This window comes from Monodon monoceros, unplaced genomic scaffold (genome assembly GCF_005190385.1).
Source record: "Monodon monoceros isolate NGI ecotype Baffin Bay Population unplaced genomic scaffold, NGI_Narwhal_1 Super_Scaffold_8, whole genome shotgun sequence".
In the NCBI taxonomy this organism is placed as follows: Eukaryota; Metazoa; Chordata; class Mammalia; order Artiodactyla; family Monodontidae; genus Monodon; species Monodon monoceros.
Window position 1 is genome coordinate 3,166,694 of NW_021703785.1, and position 17,790 is coordinate 3,184,483.

The window sequence follows — 17,790 nt, forward strand, 5'->3', positions numbered from 1 at the left end:
AGAAGGAAGCTATCAGAGGGTAGTACAGTCAGGTCAAAACCCTCAGGAACCAATATTAAAAGGCTTCTACTGCACAAAGATGAACCATTTGAGCTTCAAAAAGATAAAAATTGTGATGAATTAAATCCATCAAATAGGTTTACATTTATGAGTTCATAATGACATTAAAAAATAAGAATTTGTTGCATTTTGGAGCTGACAGGGAAACATTTTTTGGCTTGAAAACTGGGTAAGTGTAAGAAAAGAATTAGGCATTTGTCCTGGTTTTTAAAGTACAAAATGTAGTGTTGGATAACCAAGTAAGAAAGGAGAGAATGTTTCTCCCTGTAAAATTATTCCAGGTAATTAAAAAAGATAGAATTAGGAATCATCATTTTGCAACCCCAGTGAAGGAATATATCTAGGTTAATAAGGGCTCCCATCAAAAATGAGTGAACTTTCAGATGGTATGTGCCTTCTGAGGGAACACTATGGCACTACCCACGCTCTTGCCAAAGGGATCAAAGCTAGGTCTGAGCAAGACACTAGATTCAGCTGTTGGTGGGCAGCAGATACAAAGGACAGGGAGCTTGCTGGACGGCATGAAAGCAATGCAATCAGAAAGAACCAGCCTGTGGGGAGCATTACTGGGTTAATGGTGTTTCCCAGGTTTCCTGGAAAATAGAGGGATGAGCAAGGTAACGTGACTTAAAAGAAACTTAAAAGATGAATTGAATTTTTAAATGGGCAAACCTAAACAATAGCAGGTAGGGTGCACACTGGGGTGAATAAACCATAAAAAAATACAAGGGAGTGATGACCACTAGAGTCTGGGTGGAGAGGGGGTCTTTGTGGGAGACGGGCCCTGTGGAAGGGCTTCAGCAGCGTCTAAAAAGGTCTATTTTCATACCTGAAGGGTGGGTGTGCACCTTGCCATCCTTCACTGAGCTGTACCTTTGTTCTGAGTGTTTTTCTGTGTATACGTTTTATTTTAAAATGATAAAAATAATCTATACTATAAAAGAAAAGTAACTATGAAATGTAATTTATATTGATCCCTGTATTTATTCAGCAATTATATAAAGAGCCTTTCAGATGTGACAGGCACTGGCTTAATACTGAATACTGTCCCGGAGAGAAAGCCAAGCGGAGCCAGGGTGTAGGGTGAGATTCGAGCTTGGGAAATTTCAGAAACCTGAGATCTACCCAGTTAAATGGTTTTCTGAATCTTGTTCAGTATTCAGACCAATTTGAAAATAGAGGTAAAACACTCAAAGATGTTTATCCCTGAAGCAAAGACCTGAAAATAACCATAGCCATTTGCAGGCGAAATAAAACCCATTCTGCACACACTCACCTGCGGGGTCAGGAACAGGAGAGGCGCCCTGTTATAATCTTGTGTCCCACAGGTTTTCGACCAGTCAAATCTCAAATTAAAATGCAGCCGAAGATAAAACATGGCCAAAAGTTCAGCCAGAATGTTTCCTAACAGCATTGGCAAAAAAGAAAACTTTATAAATGAGCCTTGAATCAGATCTAGATGCCTTAAGCTTGTATTATGAATTAGAAAGCAAAGTGATTGGAAGTGCTTTTAAGATAAACAACAAAGGTAAAATCTCTGCATGGTTCCAGCTTGTATCCATGACATAAGACAAAAGATTGTCTTTGAGAACAGAGATATTAAAGGATCTGTCACCTTTGGCAAAGGATTTGGTCATTGGGAAGATATCTTTTATTTAGAAACACTTGATCCCTTTGTTTGAAGCTATTTTATGTTGCATTTGCGTGTGAGAAAGGAAAGTTTCTAAGCAACTGTACCGTACACTGACTCTCTAATCTCAGTAAAATCAGAGGTATTTTTTTTTCTAGAAAAAGGCTATGTATCTACTTCTTATACAGTGAATCCTTCAGGTGTGTGTTGCTTGGCTATCAGAACTGTTTGGAAATTGATAAATTTTTGACATCAAAGTTTCCAGGTGAGAGAAAAGATAAAGCCAGAGGAATAACAGGCAGAGACTAGATTGTTTTCCTCTGCCCACAAATAAAATAACTGCAGCTTATTCCCATATAATCCCTTATCCTTGCCGACAAATAGAAAAAGCAAATGAGTTTTCTTTTCCACCCAACAAACCCACTGATGGATCTGATGATAAACTGAAGAATTGGATGCCGTCCAGTGGAAGCAACAGGTTTGGACCTGTGCAGCCATGTTTCACCAGGAGAGATGATGCCTCAGAACAAGGCAGTATGGCCAATTGTCTTATCGTTTCACCTGTATTTGTTAATGAACAAAGCCATTTATCCTAAGCCTTCCAGTGAAGCTAGTTTTATTCCTGGGCTTGGGGAATTCATTTAGATAATGGTCTTCGTGTTTCATATGCTCTTTTCCAGATAGACAGCACCTGGTTGTTTTTAATAGAGCAGTATTCAATTCATTATATTATGCTTACAGGGCAACATTATAGGGCAATAATTATGGGCCAATAATAAGCAGTGACTCTTTCTTAGCCCCTTAGAGTTGGGTACAATCCCGAGAGGATGTATTTTTGTTGTTAAGCGTGCAGACTGGCAAGAGGAGCTGGGTTCACACCTTGAATCCACCACTCACTGCGTGTGTTTCTGGACAAGTTAGTTAACCTCTGTGTCTTGCCATTTCTTCTTTATGAAATCGAGCCAATGGCATCTCGCTCATATGTGATGTAAATGCTCATTAAATGTCATCTGTTATGGGAGATTCTGGGCTTAGCATCACAATTTCTCCACAAAATAAATATTTATATCAAATTAACAGTGCATTGGGGTTTCTTCCTAGAATTCCTTCATGTACATATATGTCAGGAATGGTGTATTCAAGCAAGTCTGACCTCAATTTGGGAATCAGTCTTTAATCCAATTAAAGTGTTCTTTAGACCATCTATTCTGAGAGAGATCCCAGGCCCTTCTTCTGACTTAGAGAGGAAAGGATGTGGTCCACTCGATGATGACTTTTGTGGTCAGTGGCCCTGCAGAATTATTTTGTGTTTGGTCTGAACCCAAAATATCTCTACTTGCATTTGCACATGTGGGAAGGAGATCGGTTTGGTCGTGAAGTGATGTGTCCTCACCTGTTTGTCAACATCCTTTCCCAGCTGCCCCTGTTTCACTGCGCTTCTGTTTCAGTGGAACCTTCTCCACCAGGACGGAATACTAAATAGACAATGGCCGAAGGATTCAAGCCTGGGTTCACTGCCAGGTCAGCTGGAAGCAGGGAGAGGGAAGAAAGAGGCTAAGAGAATAATGAATCTGGACAGTGTGGACCTCGGAATGCGGGCAGCCCTAAGTGGACTTGTGCCAGCGGGTGTCTCAGTGTGCGCCGTGCATGCGTGTGCCCCCAGGAGGGAGGAGGAGAGAGACCTCGCTGTTATCCAGGGTCCCCTGAAGTGCCCGCGGGCTGCAAGGATTTCCAGGGAGGCTGTACCTTACCTCTGTGTCCATCAGTGTTTTGAACTTCATAGGGTAATGCACGCACTCAATGCAGTGTGTACCCTGCACACTTTCTCGGATGCGGCAGCACCTGGGCGGTGTGCACAGGAAGCAGGCTTCCTTCCCCCCCAGGAGCAGATGGAGAATCTCCTGGGTCAACACTGGGTCTGTTCCCTCTGCCTTGGTGTCAGGTTCTGGGAGAGCCGTGGACTTCTCCAACTTTTGCCTGTGGCCCCGAGGAAGCGTGCACAGTAACGAAATGGGTGGCGTGTGTTTAAGAGCAGAGTGGAGGTGGGAGGGGCTCAGGAGGGGAGAGAAAGCACATCCTTCCTGCTCCTGCATGCCCACACCCCCGGGGCCCTGCCCTGTCCATCAGTCCATCCTTGTCTGCTCCAGTCACGCCATCCTCAGGTAACTACGCCCTGGGTAAGGCTTGGCGCCAGGGCTTCTCCACACGGGTTACAGCCCAGTGGGTGGTTGTGCAATCAATTTAGTTGGTCATGATTATTATGTTTTCCATCAAATTGAATAGGATAGAAACAAAGTCAGCATTTATCACATTCGGTAAAGACAGTCACTACTTGGTGAAATTTTTGTTCCAGTGTTTGTGTGTGTGTGTGTGTGTGTGTGTGTGCGCGCACGCGCAGATGCACACACATACGGTTCTGCCATATGAAGTGCATTTCTTCTTACAGGTCGCAGTCTAGGAAATCACAGAGTTAGAGCAGAAGCTCCACAAGGCCAGGACTGCTGCATAGATGGACCCACTGTGCCCAGCACAATGCACACCTGATGTCAACATGTGGTGGGGCGCTGTCCAGACTCGGCAGTTGAGACTGGACCACAACCCTCTTCCAATCGCTCTTCTAAAAAGTCCCAGATGAGAAACTAAAAATAGAGCTACCATATGATCCAGCAATCCCACTCCTGGGCATACATCCAGAAAAGACAAAAACTTTAATTCGAAAGAATACATGCACCCCTATGTTCATAGCAGCACTATTTACAATAGCAAAGACATGGAAGCTTAAGTGTCCATCGACAGAGGAATGGATAAAGAAGATGTGGTATATATATACACAATGGAATACTACTTGGCCATAAAAAAGGATGAAATAACATTTGCAGCAACATGGATGGACCTAGAGGTTATCATACTGAGTGAAGTAAGCCAGACAGAGAAAGACAAATATTATGTGATGTCACTTACATGTGGAATCTAAAATATGACACAAATGAACTTATCTACAAAACAGAAATAGACTCACAGACAAAGAAAACAAGCTAATGGTCACCAGAAAGGGAGGGTTAAGTTAGGAGTTTGGGATTAACATATACACGCTACTGTATACAAAATAGATAAAAAACAAGGACCTACTGTATAGGATAGGGAACTATACTCAATATCTTGTAATAACCTATAATGGAAGTGAATCTGAAAAAGAATAGATATATATATGCATAACTGAATCACTTTGCTGTACACCTGAAACATCATAACTCAGCTATACTTCAATAAACAAGGATCTTAACAAAATTAGAGAAGAAGTGTTCCTGACATTCTCTTGTCTGTGTAACAGAATAATGTAAACACGCTTTGCACAGCCTACACGCCGTGCCAGTGCACTATCTGTGATGATGTAAACAAGAACGCAATTACAACAGCATTATAGTGGGCTCTCCCGTGCGGAGCCCCATCCCAGTCAGCGAAAGCTTTGCAGGAAGTGTCAGTTTCTGGAATTGATGGTTAGCCAGCGGAGGCTATGCCCTGAGAATCTGATGCTCTTTGCCAGGGACTTTTTAATGCATCAGCATGGTTGTCTGCAATGGCTGTGAAGACAATTAAAACATTTCCACGCTACGTGTTCTGCTTTCAAAGTTGTTCCACTGCGTCCAGAATTCTCCTCTGAGCCAGGCTTTCCCTGCAGGCTCCACTGTCCAGTCTTCTCTGCGGCTACTTGTTCTTAATTCTGTATCTCAATTGATCTTCAGCCCACATCTGGCAGAGGGAAATGAAGCTTTTAACACTTGCAGCCGATTCAGAGAGCTCCTCCCTTGGGTGTTGTCTCTGGTCTCAGCAATTGTATTTTTTTTATCTAAGACATTTTTATGTGAATAAAATAATCTCAGTTTCTTAAATGAGACAATTAAACTCTATTTTACCTTGTTTCCCCAGGGCGGTGAGGTCTTAAACTGAGAGAACATCTTTGTTCGAGCCCCTGATAGGAGCATGGCTTTTATTCTCTTTATTGACTGACATCTATGTTCTGAATGTTTCATGCCTGCGTTACAAGGACAGGATGGGGCGGGAGCTGAGTGTTACCCTGCAGATGCCAGTCTGAATAATTTAGACCCACGTGATAATTGCCGATGTGAGGACTGAGGGTCCCATTCTCCTTCCCAGCAGCCAACATCCTGATGAAAGCAACAGCTTAGCCACTCCAGTGCTAATTCTTGAAATTCCATGTATGCGACAGCATTTTGCTTTGTGCCCGGGGATTTGCAGTTTGCGGCTCTTTCGTCGCTGGAGGGGACTGTAAGCGTGAGTATTTAGTCACCTGTGAAGCCTGTCTTGATGGAAAAAGCCCTTACTCTTGGGGGATAGATTTTATTATTGTTCAAGGTACTCACTTTCCTTCCCTGGGGCGATGACACCTCCTTGCCCGTGGACATCAGGTGTGGCCATGGCATCGTAAGTGTTTCTTCTGAGAGGAGACTTGGGACGATTGTGTAAACCCAACCCCAACCTGGCAGAGTGGCTTGTCATTTGTGTGGACAGTGTAATGAGAGAGGATGTAACATACCTCATCTCTGAGCAGAAGCCTTAAAAGCCAGCTCACGGCTCCCATTTACTCTCTTTTCCTCCTGTGTCAAGACTGACTAAGTCCCAGAGAGTGGCCCCATCTGGATAGGTCCCAGATTGAGGATAACACTGATAAGACTGACCCCAGATGGACATGCAACATAATCGAGAAGGTGTGTGTGGGGGTATTTGTTAGTAAGCAGCACACCCTACACTATCCTGACTGATACACTTTCTAATCTGTGAGTGTTACCTGGAGAGTTACCACACCTTTGAACCTGGGGTCACTCTGAATCATTCTCTTTTGTCCCTCAAGTTACAGGATCCTAGTTTTATTTCTCTTCCTCAGTAAATATTCAGATACATGTTTTTTTTGTTACAAAGTTGTATGATGACTCTTAAAGAAAGGTTTAAGGGATGTCAACCCTGGTGATGGAAGGAGCATGACCCAGACAGTGCTGGTGTGACTCGGAGAAGGGTCCATAGCCAGGGTGCAGAAGATACAGGATTGAGAAGGGGCTTCCCAGGTGGAGCTGGGTGACCTCAGGGCTCTACTGCAGGGTGTGTGCGTCTCTCAGACTCCAAATCCATACACCATGTGCCCTTCTACATCCCACCACAAGTTTACATTCCACCTACTACCGCAGCCCGTCCAACTTTATAGCAAAGCGTAACAGATGGGGGATGGTAAATGAAATCCACCCATACCATTGTGCGGATATCATATGACTTCAAGAGCATCAGAGACGGGCTGGGTGGGTGGACCTCAATTACTTAAAAAATCATATTCCTAACTGAGCTACTGCATAAACTTTGTGGACATAAGATGTTTATCTGTGCATGCCTTTATATAGTGTAGTACATTGATCTTGACAGGTGCATGGAGCATAAACAGCTCATAAAACAGGCAGAAAAGAGGAAACTTTGTTGTTGTTGTCACTTGAGAAGCAAGGAAGAAGGTTTCTGCATGGCAGTGTTCAGAGAGATGGAGAAAAGTGTGCCTGCCTGCCTGCCAGGGGTAGGGACAGCCCAGTAGCATGATTTCATAACGATGCAGAGTCCTGTTTCCCTGGGCGGTAATGGCCTTGAGAAAAAAATAAGGGTGTGACTAATAATCATAATGGTGAATATCTAACAAAGCCAACTCGAGGCCATGTTCTTCCTTAGCGTCCTAGTTGCTACTATTCAGTTCGAAGTAACTTTTGAAGGTATTCTGCCCTGTTAGAGTTCAGACTCTTAAGTTCGGTAAGCTGGGTTCAACTCCCAGCTCTTTGGACAATTTACCTAATTTCTGTGTCTTAGTTTTCTCATCTATAAAATGGAAGTTTTTGAAGTACCTACTTCAAAAGGTTGTTTAGAGTAATAAGTGAGACGATTTATATAAGTGCTTAGAATAGACACTGGCACTCTGAAAGACATTAATAAATATTCTGTCATTCTCTGTGTGATTTTATTTAATTTTGTCATTTTTGAGACAGTTTTTGATGATTCTTTGCTCCATCTATCCCCTCCTTGCACTCACCTAAGGGCCTTTTATAACTATAAAAATAGGTCTCGATTTTTTCAAGTCTTCTTCTGGCCCAGAGGAGGTTACAGGGACTGGGTTTCTCTCCTACCTGAAACAACAGAAGAAACTGAAAAATATGAAACAAGGGTTTTCTGACATTGGATATCAGCCAGCACAAGACAGTGATCCTTAGAGATGGGAAGCAAACAGGATAAGCTCTGTAATTGCCACCATTTCCTGCCAGGAGGATGTCTCTGGCTGCAGGGTAGGAAGGCGATACCTCAGGAGAAGCCTGGCTTTTTTCTCCCAGTTGAGGAGGTGGAGCTGACAATCCATAGAGTCCAAAGTGGATAACGCCCCCGAGGGGTGCCAGGAAGAAGAGAGCTGAAGAGTGAGGGGGGGTCTGAAGAGTGGTCCCCACATGTCTTCAGCTGAGGGTCATTGACTGCTCACGAGGAAACCCTCCTCAGCTGCAGAAAGAACTATCCAGAAGCATCAGGATAATAGTCAGTAGTCTCTGGAGCTCACACAAGGCTCTCCACCAACCGGAGAGAAAAACACTTTTAATTCATAGGGCATCAGTAGGGCTCTGAGAGGGGTCTTGCCTGAGAAGTGGGCATCGCTAACCTTGGGCTCAAGGCTGCTCTGGTCCCACTGAAAGCAAGACGTGAAACGATCAAACTGTTCCCAGTGATGTAGCTGTGTCTTAGAATAAAGCCCAAGGATACTCATAGGGATCTAGAACCATTCATCACGGGCTAGATCCATGATGTCTGCCATTCAATAAAAAATTATCATTATGAAAAGAAGCAGATACATAGGAACAGACCCCAGACAGATCTGAAAATCACACAGATGATGGAATTAGTATACAAGCATATTAAAACAGTTGCTATAACTGTGTCCCCTATGTTCAAGAAACTACAGTATAGGAAAAATCGAGCATGTTAACAACAGACTCAGAAGATATAAAATGACTCAGATCAAACTTCTAGTGTGTGTATGTCAATCCCAATCTCCCAATGTAATCCCTCCCCCGCTTCCCCCTTGGTAACCATAAGTTTGTTTTCTACATCTGTGACTTTATTTCTGTTTTGTAAATAACTTCATTTGTACCCTTTTTTTAGATTCCACATGTAAGTGATATCATATGATATCTGTCTTTCTCTGTCTGACTTATGTCACTCGGTATGACAATCTCTAGGTCCCTCCATGTCACTGCAAATGAAAAAACAAACAAAAACACCCCCAAAACTTCTAGCGATGAAAACTATGGTGGCTGAGGAGAAAAACATACTTGATGAGATTAGTACCAGACTAGACATGGCAGAGGAAAAGTACTTGAAAAAATAGCAAAAGAACTTGAAAACATAGCAAAAGAAACTATCCAAAATGAAATAGAGAGAAAAAAGATGGACACAAACACAAACAGAGCACAATCAGTGGTCTGTGGGACAATGTCAAGCAGCCTCATTTATGTATAACGGGAGGCCCCAAAGGAGAGAAGAGAAGAGGAACAGAAAAAGTATTTGAAAAAAATAACATGCAAAAATTTCCCAAATTGGACGAAGTCTGTAAAATCACTTACCCAAACAGCTCGACCAACCCAGCCACAAAAAGTTAACATGAAGAAAACAACGTCAGGGCACTTGGTACTCAATGATGGGCCTTTAGAGGCGGTCCTTTTTTCTCCTCGGACACACGGGGTTTTACTCCCTAAGAAGGCCTTCCGTTCGCTTTACCTTCACCCGGAAACGTTCTGCTCTGCATTTCACGGGACTGCGGTCTCTTCTTTCTTCCCACCTCAGCTTCAAGGCCTCCTTACGTCAGGTGTTTTCCACTGTTATTTTCCATCACAGCACCATTTCTTTCCTTTGAAATTCTCATCACATCTTGTAGTAAGGCCAGTTCTGACGGAATGGGGTCTTTCTTCCTCTCTGATATGTGAAAAAAAGTAGAAGGGACCAAAAAGTTAGGGGAGGAGATATTTCAGTCATGAACCTAGGATGCTACACGTTGGTGTGTGAATTCACACCACCCAGCTCTCTGGTCCTGTTAGCCCTCAGAAGGAAAGCCCAGAGAACTGCTTTTCTTGCATCTTCTGAGGCATAAAATGGAAACCCCTCATTGATCACACAGATCGCTGTCACCCCAGGACCCCGTATTTCACCCCAGACGCAAACAAACTGGGTTAATATTGCATGAGGTACTTGTGCAGTGCGTAGAGGTTATGGCTGGGTCAAGGCTGTGGGGTCGCTTGTGCCCTTTTGCGAGTTTTATAAGTAGATAAAGTTGCTTTAAAAATAAAAAGGCAGCGACGAAGCTGACTCTTCCTGGAATTATTCCCAGGACACGCTATATAACAGAATGAATGTGTTTGTGAGTTAAATGAAAGAGCCATGAAATCCTTGGATAAAAATGGAGCATGTTGTGTTTTGGTCTAAAAAAAAGGGGAAATATCCTTTCCATGATGCCATAAAGGGATAAAGCTTTGGCATAACTAATGAAAACAAATTGTATAGTCTTACAGGACATACGGAAAGATAGGCGCTATTAGTAAACGTAGAAAAATGCTGTCAGTGAAAGAAGTTTCCATATGCTTATGATTTTAAAATGCAATGAAGAATGTTTGGTTATGAGGCACAAGAAATTAGTAATAACAGAACGTGCTAGTTGGGTGACTTAGTTTGCAATACTTAGAAATTAGGGATTATAAAAAGATGTTATTATAAACAAACTAGGGACTGCCCTGGCGGTCCAGTGGTTGAGACTTCACCTTCCAATACAGGGGGTGCAGGTTCAATCCCTGATTGGGGAGCTAAGATCCCACATGCCTCGTGGCCAAAAAACCAAAACATAAAACAAAAGCAATATTGTAACAAATTCAATAAAGACTTAAAAAAATAATAAACTATACTACTTTTAAAAAAGCTCAGTCATATATAATTCATTACTTAACTACAGCTTACGAACTATTTTCATTGTACTATGTGTTCCTGGACACACATAGTAGATATGTTTTTGACTATGAATTTTATTAGACTATTTGATTCATCAATTCTGTTTTGTTATCTTCAACATATACAAATACATTGAACAGTCTATATATTCAGGCAGTCTGCTATTAGATCTCTCATCTTCTGTAAGGGGCATTTAAATGCTTTATCTTTCCTTCCTTTCTCCCTTCCTTCCTTCCTTCCTTCCTTCCTTCCTTCCTTCCTTCCTTCCTTCCTTCCTTCCTTTCTCCCTTCCTTCCTTCCTTCCTTCCTTCCTTCCTTCCTTCCATCTCTCACTCTCTCTTTTGAACAAATTTGCCCTCCTCTGTAGTGAACTTATGTAAAACCCTTAGATAACTACAAAAACAATATATTTTGGAAGCGGACCCGTGAAGGCGTAGCTTTCCTGATGCTAAGGAATTCTTTGGAGCAGAAAGGAAAATCCCAAGCGTGAAAAGGACTCCTTTTACAGCAAATTTAAATCAAGAATAAAGACCAATAGTGGCGAATGTAACAAAGGACAGGTCACTTATTGCTCATAATTTACAAACTATAACTGACGAAGCATATTAATAAGACTCCTAGTAAAATAATACAGGAAAACCATGAAAGAGATTTTCAAATCCTTTGAAATCCCTAATTGGCTAATCCTTGAGAGTTTAGGGCTATTTTCCCCAGTTATATAGATGAGGAAATTGGGAGAGTCTCTGGTTTAAGCCCGTGAAATGAGCAAAGAAAAGGGCGAAACTTGTAATCAACAGCTCGGCGCTCGGACCACAGAGCGACAACCTTTTCAGTTTACCGAAAGCAAAACGAAACAAATCCGCCACTGTTCCCTGAATGACCAGTTCAGCTGACATATGTATTTGCAGCAGACAGAATCTGTTTCTGCCCCTCCTTTTTCTCCCACACAAAGCCCAGTTCTCGGCACAATAAGCGTTTGTGAAAGGAATGAATGGGAAGAACAAACAGATAAACAAATAGGCTTTTGAGAGAATAGCCGTGCGTGTTGTGTAAACGCCGTTACCAAATGTTGGACCACAGTGTTCCCAAAGAGAACTTGATCACGTTGGCAAAAACAGATAAACCAGGAAATGAGTGCTTTGATGGATTAGCACTGAGGCCCATTCAAATGTTCACTTTTGATACTAAGCCAGGACTTGCTGGTGATGACATCAGAGAGACGGGAACACAGACCCGAATCTCTGCTTAATAAAAACCATTTTACTCTGTGCTTATGGACAAAGCAAGAACTATCTTTAAGAACAAACATGTCTCATTTGTTTCCTCTTTTCAACTTCTTGAAATGACAGTAGCAGCAATGGTTTCATCGCCCTTCTTCTCCTGGGTCTACCGGGGTTTGCAGTTGAGGTCCTGATGCAAAAACGTATGTAAACAGCAAAGGTTTAATCATTGAACACACAGCTCCCTGCTCCCTCTGCCTGACCTTCCTGTCTACTGCTTAACAAGGCCAAGTGCGCTGAATGCCAGTGACCCACACAACATTGTTCTGTCAACCTGGAGATCAGTTCTCAAGAGACCTCACCCATGTCCCCAAACCTCTCTGTCTCTGAGTGTTGAGCTGCTCAAGCCACGTTCGTCTTGCTGCAGCTCAGACAGCGTTTTTTTTTCAATTGAAGTAGAGTTGATTTACAATGCTGTGTTAGTTTCAGGTGTACAGCACGGTGATTCAGTTATATATATTCTTTTTCAAATTCTTTTCCCTTATAAGTTATCACAAAATATTGAGTATAGTTCCCTGTGCTATACAGTAGGTCCTTGCTTATCTACTTTATATATAGTAGTGTGTATTCATTAATTACAGCCTCTCAATTTATCCCTCCCCCAACACCTTTCCCCTTTGATAACCTAAGTTTGTTTTCTATGTCTGTGAGTCTATTTCTCTTTTATAAATAAATTCATTTGTATCATGTTTTTTAGATCCCACATATAAGTGATACCATGTGATTTTGCCTTTATCTGTCTAGTTTACTTAATTTAGTATAATAATCTCTAGTTCTGTCCATGTTGCTGCAAATGGCATTTTTGTTCTTTTTTACGGCTGAGTAGTATTCCATTGCATTTATATGCACCACATCTTCTTTGTCCATTCATCTGTCAGTGGACACTTAGGTTGTTTCCATGTATTGGTTATTGTGAATAGTGCTGCTGTGAACATTGGGGTAGAATTAACTGAAGCCAGATGACATGCGGCTGAACAGATATGGACCCAGTAGGGGTCTGGCATGATGCTTAAGCTTCAGAGTGGGGACGCCAAGGAAGTACTTGAAGGTCATCCTTCCTCAACATCTCCGGGTGAAATACTTTAAATAAAACCCATCTGGATGGTTGCAAGTTAGAAATATATATGGGGGTCAACAGAAGAGCCAATAGGGGGCCAAAGAATCATGAAACAAACATCATAAATCTGCCCCAAATAAAAATTCTCGCAAGAAGATCTCTTACTTCCTTTACTGAGTGTGAGAGTTTCTTTGGCTATTAAAACCAGGAAGAGAGTCTTCAGGTTCAGATTTGTTTGTCTTTAGGAAAGATGGACAAAGAGAAAGAAACTTCAATCAAGATAGTGTTTTCTTGGGCTGAGAATACACAACATTACTGAAGGGCGTTTCATTGTATTTAATTTTTTTTTCAAATGCGGGTAGGAAATTTTCAGCCTATCAGCTTAAGTTGTTCTATTTATTTACAGCAGCATTAAATTGGCACATTAGTGATTTCCATCTTGCTTTGCAATAGCACAGTACATTTTTAATTATATTTATTGTAAACATCTCAATCTATTATCACTAAAATGCATTTTAATGCACTTTAATTTAAAAAATAAATCCACTCAGTCATGGAGGAAGAGATTTATGCAGGGGAAGCAGGGTTGTTGAAAAACCAAAGAGTGAGAGGGTGGTATAATCCCGAAGGCTTGAGAACTTCAGTGCTGAATCCTTCTGGAGTTTTCTACTATCATTTCCCTTCATCCATTGGCCCCTGCCCTCAGAAATACACCACTATCTATGACAAGAATACCTTAACGAAACCTGTCCAAACTTCCAACATCCCTCCCAATCATTTCAGAACTTCTCGCTGAGGCTCCACACAGGAGAACTTGTTCTCATTCCTAGAGCTCCCCTGGGGAACTGGACCAGTGCCATCGGAGCCCAGGCCTGCCCCCTAGAGCCTGGTCAGAGTCAGCTCACACTCACTTTGGTTGGATGGAAGCTGAGCATTTTAGCCCTGGGTTCATGTGGGGAATCACATTTCACCAGACCTGGGTTTGAATGTAGATCGCTCTTTCCTGGCTTCAGCCAAATTCCACCATCACTGGCCACACTTAAGGCTGCTCTCCTCTGGTCCAAAGTGAGTGGCTGGATATTTGTTCTTCCTCACAAAAAATGGGGTTGAAAATGTCTTTTGCTCTGGTGCCTGGGGGCTGAAGTGCCCTGAAGAGACCTCCAGCAAGTCCCCCACTCGCTCAGACATAGAATGTCCGAGTGTATGTCTTTCTGGGTCTCTGGAGCCCTGCGGGATTGTCCTAGGCCCCCGACAAGGCTTGCTGCCCACCCTCACCCCATTCTTGTCAGATCTGCTGTCAGGGATGGAGCCCTATTTCTGATCACGCCCCTCATGTTAGTCGTGGGCACAGGTGACAGATCTGAGAAGCCCATCACCCCTTTCCTTTCCCTACTGCTGTCCTGTCTTCTTCCCATAACCTGAGCCTGAACTTGGGTTTCAGTTTGACCCTTGCCCTTGGGTTCAAGGTCTGGGATGTGCAGCCCTCCCCTAGATCTGGGGAGGAAAAGGCTCCCGTTCCCACTAGAGACTCCTTGAAAGTCCAGTCCCCTCTTCCCTGGACTTGCTTTCGCAGGATCCATAATGGCCCTAACTATGTGGGTTTTGGGCAAAGTCTCAAGTGTAAAAAAGTCTGTTCTCAGTGTTGGTTGGAATAATTAAATTTGATGACATGTCTGAATGGCCTGGTAAATGCCTCATGATGTTTTTAAAATTTTCTTTCTGATTACAAATTGTTTAATCTGTAAAACACTTAAATGCTGGACATGACAACATTAGACTCACTGTAGATACTAGATCATAAAGATGATTTTTTTTTAAATGGTGTTTGTCTGACCTAAACTGTTACTTGGAGGCCCCAAAGCAACATATGTTTTCTCCCTTTTATGGAAATAGGGAGGGTTCCTTGGTGCCTTGAGCAGCGGCCCCAGTGGCATCAGCTTTAAACACTGCGACGTCTTCTGGGAATGGCCTTGGTCTCAAAGATATCTTTTTACCTGTTTCAGTTTTATGCACTGTTAAAATCACCCTCAAAAGGGCTGGGAGAAAAGAAAATAAGAGAGATACCAGCATACTCTGGGCTACAGAAACGGAACATGGGATGGGCGTATGTAGAGGATCTCATCTGCTGATTACCCAAAACCCAGACAAAGGGTCGGGGTATCTGTCTTTTTTGTTCAGTGCTGTAATGCCAAAGCCTACTATGATGACTGACACAATCAGTAAAGATTTGTTGAATGAATGGTATGCATTTTACAGGGGGGGCAAGCAAGCCTTAGGGGACATTTTCTAAAAGCGTGAGTCAATATAGCCTGAGTCTGTCCTTCAGGTTACAATGCATTAATTACTCAAAAAAAGTCTCCTTAAATTGTAAATTTAAAAAAGCAGACAAAACTGCTTTTTTTTTCTTTTTTTTTTTTTTTTTTTACAATTTCTACTTCCACGTTCAAGTTTGGCATTTTGTAACACCATCTGAATGAAGTCACCATCACATATAAAAGACAAGGTCATTCCCACCAAGAGTGTAAGAGGGTTCCCCTTTCTTCACACCCGCTCCAGCGTTTATTGTTTGTGGACTTTTTGACGATGGCCGTTCTGACCGGTGCGAGGTGGTACCTCACTGTAGTTTTGATTCGCAGAAACTAACACAACACTGTAAAGCAACTACACTCCAATAAAAAAAAGGTAAAAAATAAATAAAATACAAGGTCAGCTGAACAGAGAAGGTAGTAAAACAATCACCACAAAGTAAATAGCAGTATTCATACCCATAAGAGCAAACTTTGTTCCAATAACTGGAAAAGGAGTTAGAAATACAATGGCTATGTGGTAGCTAATGAAGAATTCCTATCTCCATGCTGTGCTGAAAAAATGCATGGGTGCCTTTATCATTTTTTCTCTCAAAAATGAAAGCAGTAAAACAAACAAGAGCCCTAATCCATATTTCAAAGAAATGAAAAGAAATGGGCTGAAATCTACTTAGTTCTTTGAGAAAAAGAAAGAATATGAATGAGGTTTATTATGAGGCTTTTGGAAACTAATGATCAAAAGTCAGATGTAGGAATATGCTCTTGGTCAGCATATGGTTTGTCAATGCCCTGAGCAGAAAACTCAACCTTGTGTTAAAGCTCAACTTGGTCTAAAAAGGTATATACTTTTTTTTTTTTTTTTGCGGTACGCGGGCCTCTCACTGCTGTGGCCTCTCCCGTTGCGGAGCACAGGCTCCGGACGCGCAGGCTCAGCGGCCATGGCTCACGGGCCCAGCCGCTCCGCGGCATGTGGGATCCTCCAGGACCGGGGCACGAACCCGTATCCCCTGCATCAGCGGGCAGACCCCTAACCACTGCGCCACCAGGGAAGCCCCTGGTTTTTTTTTTTTCTTAACTAATTATTTTTTAAATTTATTATGTAGCCAAAGAAAATGGAGAGAAAATTATTTAAATCCACATTGTGTAGTATATGTCTAAAGAAACATAGACTAAGAGCTAAAAATCAACATAGAATTTATTTTAGAAAAGCAGGAAAAAAATTTAAAACCAATTTTCCACAATTTTGGAAAACGTATGTCAGACAAGAAATGAAGTTATGGAAGAACTGGTTGACAGACATTTTACTATAAAAATGTTAATCATCAAAGGTGAAAAGCAACAGAAATGAAAGAAATAAGGAAAAAATAATAGGGAAGATGTCTGCATCAAGTAAACCAGAGAGTTAATACCTGTAATAAATAGAGGTCTTCACAGATATAACATTACAAAGAACATATTAAATGAAAGAGCCCAGGATGTGAATAAAAAATTCACAATGAAATATAAATAGTAAGAAGAAAATGTCTATCTTCCTAGTTATCAAAGAAATGCAAATTAAAGCAAGATCTGCAACCATTTTATCCCTGTGAATTTTTTTTTAAAGAATAGCATTCCATTCTGTTGGGTATGGAATTCCATGATGGACACAACACACATGTCATTGCCTTCCTATTTCTTACAGTTATTCTAAGGAAACAGATATAAAAAATAAAATAATATGCACTTTCAGTTGTTGGTATAATCCTGAGGAAATGTGAGTTCAGCATGTATTAAAGTGGATTCTAGATTGAGACCAGGTGCCTTAGATCGGTGAAAGAGAAGGGGCAGACACCAGACAACTGGTGCAGACTTGCATTATGCAGACAGACCCGGACACTTGGGTACCTCTGTTACAGAGGATTTAACCTCTCTGGAATCTGGAAAAGGTTCCCAAGAAAGCAAAATTCCAGCTGAAGTCCTGAAATTTGAGTAGAGCACAGCAGGAAAAGAAGGAAGGAGGAAAGAACATTCCAGAAGGAGGGCAGTGAGAGGAAGATTCTGAGGCAGAAGGGAGAGAGCTACAGTCCAGGAGGTTTCTCCATGGTGAGTGCCTGCAGAGGCCAGGATGTTCTGGGCCATGTAAGGCTCATAGGCAATGCTGAGAATTTTCATCTTTCTCCCAGGAACAGTAGGAATCCATTCGGAGGGGATTAGTAGAAAAAAGGCATGACTTCAATTTACAAAATGTCTCTCTGGCTGCAATAAGCATAATATTGGAGGTGAGAAGGTTGGGAGGAAAGGGCATCCAGGGTTCCAGGAAGGATAATGCTGTGATACTCCAGCTGAGAGCAGACGGTGACAAGAGGTGGTCTTTAAACTGAAGTATAGATAGCCTTGGAGGTACACAAAGGCTCTTCATGTGATGTGAGGACATGAGGACTCAACCCACCGAAGCTG